The sequence below is a fragment of the Phyllostomus hastatus genome, unplaced genomic scaffold, assembly GCF_019186645.2.
Source record: "Phyllostomus hastatus isolate PE091 unplaced genomic scaffold, TTU_PhHast_1.1 phas_scaffold_755, whole genome shotgun sequence".
Taxonomy (NCBI): Eukaryota; Metazoa; Chordata; class Mammalia; order Chiroptera; family Phyllostomidae; genus Phyllostomus; species Phyllostomus hastatus.
In genome coordinates this window covers 5,528,010-5,533,836 of record NW_025334039.1, presented here as the reverse complement: position 1 = coordinate 5,533,836, position 5,827 = coordinate 5,528,010, and the positions used below count along the sequence as shown (strand labels likewise).

General features: G+C 42.7%; 1 pseudogene; it reads left to right on the top strand.

Moving 5' to 3' along the window:
- The first annotated feature begins 974 nt into the window (after positions 1-974).
- LOC123810682 lies at positions 975-1,595 on the top strand (annotated as a pseudogene).
- The last annotated feature ends 4,232 nt before the right edge of the window (positions 1,596-5,827 follow it).

Below are 5,827 nucleotides of genomic sequence, written 5' to 3'. Positions count from 1 at the left end.
TTTATCTCCCATTACCACTTCTAATGAAGGGCATTTGCCCTTTCTGCTCCCTCTACCTGGAATACTCTTAGATATCCTTCACCTCCTTTAAGTCTTTCCCATATTTCACCTTTACAGTGAGGATTATACCCTGACTGCCCTATGCTTTTCCTCTCTCTCCAAAGCCCTTTGTTCAACCCTGCTTAATCTGTCTTGAAATTTTTAATATTTTTTTAACAAAGGGCCCTGCATTTTCATTTTGCACTGGGCCCCACAAGTTATGTAGCCAAACTTAAAGATCTCTACTTTCCTCTGTTTTCTGATTTGTAAAACAAAGATAACAAAAGCACTTTTCCTATAGGAATTTTGAGAGGATTAAATAATATATAGATACGAGGCAAATAAAGCTTATAAATTTGTTCAATAAGAATGTATTGTCTATTATGTATCAGGCACTGTTCTGGGCACTGGGGAAGTGCCTGTGAAAAGTTGCTCTCAAGGAGCTTACACTCCAGTAGAGGAAAGAGAAGAAGTAACAAACAAGATACCATCACATGGAGTAAGTACTATGTCAAGAACGAAAATGTCGTCATGTGACAGAGTGGCTAGATGACCACAGTTGCTTAGGTCATCAAGGGTGGTTTCTCTGTGAAGTGACATTTAAATGAGAACTCATGACAAGAAAAAAATCAACCATGCAAAAATTAGAGGCAAGAGCATTCCAGGCAGAGGGAAAGTAGTGAACATGCCAAAGACGGGAACTAACTGGGGTGTCAGAGACAAGAATAAAGGCAGGATAGGTGTGGCAGAGTGCATTAGAGAGTGCTTCCGGATGAAGCCAGAGGAAAGAGTGGAGCCCAGATCAAGCAGGCCACAGCAATGGGTGCTGCTTGGTTAAACGTGTCATGGTGAGTCATTGAAGTTTTAAGCTGGGAACACTTAGTCTTACTTATGTGTTTAGAAGTTAACTGGCTCTTTCCAGCCAGCACCAAGGCATGGGTATCTCTTGGGACAACTGGCAACGTGCCACAAGACCGGGAGCAAGAGAAAGCCCTACCCCAGGTAGCAAAGTATGAGCTGGGGTACCCCGCTACCTACACTAAGACTGGCCCCTGCCACATACACACTATTCATGTGCAGGGAGGCAACAAGAAGTACTGAGCATTGAGGCTGGACGTGGGCAGCTTCTGGGGCTCAGAGTGTTGTATACGCAAAACATGGATTATTGACGTTGTCTACAATGCACCAACAATGAACTGGCCCATACCAAGACTCTAGTAAAGAACGGCACCGTGCTCATTGACAGCACACCACACTGACAGTGATACAAATCCCACTCTGCACTTCCCCTGGGCCAGAAGAAGGGGACCAAGATGACCTTGAAGAGGAAGACATTTTAAACAAAAAAGGATCAAAGAAAATTCAGAAGAAATATGACGAAAAGGAAAAAGAATGACGATATCAGCAATCTTGTAGAAGAGCAGTTCCAGCAGGGCAAGCTTGTCGTGTGCATCGCTTCACGACCAGGCCAGCGTGGCCGAGCAGATGGCTCGGTGCTGGAGGGCAAAGAGCTGGAGTTCTAGCTGAGGAACAGTAAGGCCTGGGAAGGCAAATAAATCCTCTTCCCTCCTTTCCTTAAAGCTCATGTTAAAAAAAAAAAGAACACACATGTAATAAAGGTTTTTATTCTCAGGTTAAAAAAAAAAAAGTTAACTCTGTCCCTGGCCGGGTGGTTCAGTTGTTGGAGTATCATCCCATACACCAAAAGGTTCGGGTTAGACCCCCTTGTCAGGGCACATGCCCAGGTTGCCATTTGGATTCCCGGTCCCTGGCTGGGGTGTGTGTGGGAGGCAACCGATGGATGTCTCCTCTCACATCAATGTTTTTCTCTCTCACACTTTCTCTCCCTTCCTCTCTCTCTAAAATCAATAAACATACCCTCGGGTGAGGATTTTTTTCAAAAAGTTAACTCTGATTGCCGTTTGAAAAATGGATTTGGGTGGAGAGGCAAAGGAAGAAAGAGAAGCGAAGCAGGATGTTACCACAATAATGTAAGGAAGAGATGATGGCAGCTGGAACCAAGGGGACAGTGGTGGCGATGAAGGGGTCATATTTATAATAAGATTCTACTTATTGAGGTAGAATCAATGGGAATTGCTGCTGATAGTGGAGAAGAAAAGAATCAAAAGTGATTCTTGAGAAATTGGGTGGATAAATGTTCATGATGACTATGTGAATACCAAAGATTATTAAGTACATACCAGATGATTAATAACACGTATTGGTTAACAATCCATGAAAACTAATCCTAATTAAGAATTAGGATGTTTTCATAAAATCACATCCAAAGCAGAAAGGCGCTCTGGGTGTGCTGAGCACCCAGTAGACGTTGCTCCAATGAAAGAACGGGGGGAGGAAGGATGCCGAGGGGGGAAGTGGAAGAGGAAGCTAAAGAAAAACTTTGTCAACGTTACAGTTTTGCCTAAAGCAGGACCTGCTGACTTTTCTCCACAGAAAGGAAAAACAAAATCATGCACACAAAAGAGAAAGTTTGCTGCATGGGAAGATTTGAACTAACAAAGGAACAGGAAAGGGTCAGGAGGACAGGGACACACGTGTTCAGACACATCCCCTGCTCGGGAAAGCTGACTGAGGAGAGGCCAAGCCCTGATGAGTGTGCAGGAAACTCTTTTGCCCTGTCAGTTCCTAATAGCAAGCGGGCGTGTTTTTTTACCCTCTCAAAGGATGGTGAGAGGAACCAGGAGGGCTTTGGGGGGCCAGGTGAAGGCATGGACACTTCTCGGTCTGTTCATCTGGCCCTGTCTGCGGGATGGGAAACATTTACACAGAGGCAAAGCTGTGATCCTGATGTACATGCTACCTGAAGACATCACATATCTTATTTAGCTATAATAATAACCTTCCTACAAAATTCATTTCCTGGGAAATGGAGTAAAGGGGAACCTCTCTAGGAAGATTGAAAGCTGAGACTCTTTTCTAACTATGGACAGTGCTAAACAGGTCCATGTTAGGGTACACCATAGGAAGTTGCTGGCATTAGTGCCTTTTTTACCTAAAAGAGTCACTGTGTCATGTGGTTCAGCATCATATCTGCCTCTGCAGCTTGATGAAACAGGCAAAATATCACTGTGGCAATGAATCTTCACTTTATTAAATATACCCCCATCCTTTCCTCAAAATCATAGAATGCCCTGCTGTATCCTTTAAGAAAGTAATATTAAGGAATTAAAGCAATTTCAGATACGTAAGAGAGAAAATAATTTACCTGTATTCCTCTAGGATGCACCCAAAATTCAAGCCAAGCACCAAAATATTCAAGATTTAAAGAAATTTGGAGGGGGAGAAATCTCCTTAAGGTGAGAAATATGAAAAGAAATATGTTACAATCCTGTAAATGTGAAGAAGTAGAGTGAATATCATTTCATCCAACACCATTATTTTATCATAGAGCTCAAGGACTTGCCCAAGGTCAAGGTCAGCAGTTTGGGGCCAAACCGGAGCCAGACCTTCATATGTATTGAAGCAACTACCTTTTCTGAATCAGTACTCATTATATATGGAAAGAGTCTGGGACTTTGTGGATGAAAACCACTTCATTTGTAAGAAATAGAAAAATATTTAACACAAGTTACAAGAATTTGATTTCCCAGATATCAAAATAATAATCCAACAGAATAAGATGTGGAAAAACTCACCAAGAAACAAGGAGATTTTAGAACGATCCTCTAGGAAGGTGCTGTGGCAGAGCTGGGTGACGTAAAGAGCAGAATGAACTGATTTTGTAAGTGGATCAGGGAGCTTAATGAAACAAGAAGAATGTTTTCATGAGTTTTTTGAGGATGGTGGCATTTTCCTTACATCATCTAACCTAGTCATCTGTGTAGCTGAGACATTTGTACGTCAGTGAGTTGTTCTCTCAGTCATTTGTACTGAGCCCTTCCTATAGAGCAAGCACTCTTTCAGATATTTAAGATAAATCAGTTAAACAAACAAAAGACCTCATTCTTAATGAGCACATATTTTAACTGGGGAAACAGAAAACAAACGATGAATAAAATAAGCAAGTAAATAGTGTGGTGACTTAGAAAGTGACATGTGCCAAGGAAAGGGAAAAGAAAGATCGGGGTAAGAGGAAGCAGGGGCCAGGTTTCCTGGGGTCGGGGAGTGCATGCAGCAGTTTTGCAGTTTTCAACAGAGTAGTCTGCATGGGTCTCACGGAGAAGGTGGACTTGAACAAGTGCTTGAAGGATATGAGTGAGTCAAGTGGCTCTTTGGGGGAAGATTGATTTTTCCAGGCCATAAACAAACCACTAAGCAGAGGCAGGCATGTCTGGCAGGTATATACTTCATCATGCACTCTGAAAAGCTGAGATGGTAGCCGTTTCTTCCTTTTACGTTGAAAAGGAAGCCTCAATCCATCAAATTTGCCCATGTTATAGTGTGCAGTGGATGACAAGACTAGTAGACCAGGCAGTGGACTATTGGGGATCAGTGACCCAACACTCAGCTCTGGCCCAAGCATGCTCAGGTTATAGGAATCTCAACCATATTCTTGATTTTATATCCATTTTTCAGGGCTCTGTGTCCATGGCCTTGTTGCAGTGTGACAACAAATAGATAACACCCAGAGCAGTTCAGCATTTCAATGGCTGAATTAGATGAACCACAGATAATGCATTTAGTAGTTTAGGCATCAGCTATCAGCATGTGGTATACCATAACAGGCAGAGTATATGATCAGAATAAGATTACGAATTCAGCTATTGCTAGTTCATACTAACCAACTGACCCTATAAGAATCACTCAATTCTTTTATGCCTCAATTTTGACATTTACCAAATCAACATACATTCCTCTGTCCAGCCTATTTCACAGGGTTGTAATACACTAAAATTAGTTAAAAGATTTAAAGTGTCTGGCACAAGTTAGACTAATTAAATTAGTTAAAGATTAAGAGTGGCCTGAGTTTGTGATGAAGATGAAGAACAAGACAAAGGAGGAAGAGGAGGAGAAAGGGAGAGGGAGGACAAGGAGGAGGAGGAATTGGTAATGATGGCGATAGTGAGTGCTACTCATACCCCACATAAAATGTTTTACTATTCAAAGTGAGTAAAATCTCGGTAACTGGCCCACGATAAAGAAAGGAGCTGTTAAACACAAATGATCCAGAATCCTGTAGCCACCGGTGATGCTCAACAGTGCTACCCAGGAAGTGTCCTAGCCCTTCTTTTCCTTTTTTCAATATGGGAAAAGTCTCTGCAGAATCCAATCATGAAATGAATCCTCTCACACCACCACCACTGGGGACAGACCCCGGGGGGATGGGGGGTGAGTGGTAGTGGAGGAGGGTGCAGGCGAAAGCAGTGAGAGTACAGAAAGGTGGCCTGGGCAGAAGAAAGCCAGTCCCGGGTCTTCAGGAGCTGACAACACAGTAGAGAACTCTGTTAAAAGCAAACTGCCTGTGAAATACTACCGATGAAAAACTTGTGTCAAAACAGTTTTGAACGCTAGAGGCAGAGATTAATCAAGCTGCAGAAAGGAATATGAACCATAGGAAAGTGGCATCCCACCCCACAAGGGACACAGGTATCAGCAGGACAGAGGAAATCCGGACCCACCTTGCAGCTACGCTGGACTAGGCAGAGATTTGTGTGGCACCTGTCTACGAAGTTGGCATCTTTTAATTATGTAATACTAATGGTTAAGAGTGACTGAGTGCCCACTATGTGCTAGGCACCATTCTGAGCACCTTACTTGTTGATGGCAGGTATATTTGGGGAACACAGTGTTGAGAATTTGAAATAATTTGAAGACTCTCTGTTCCAAT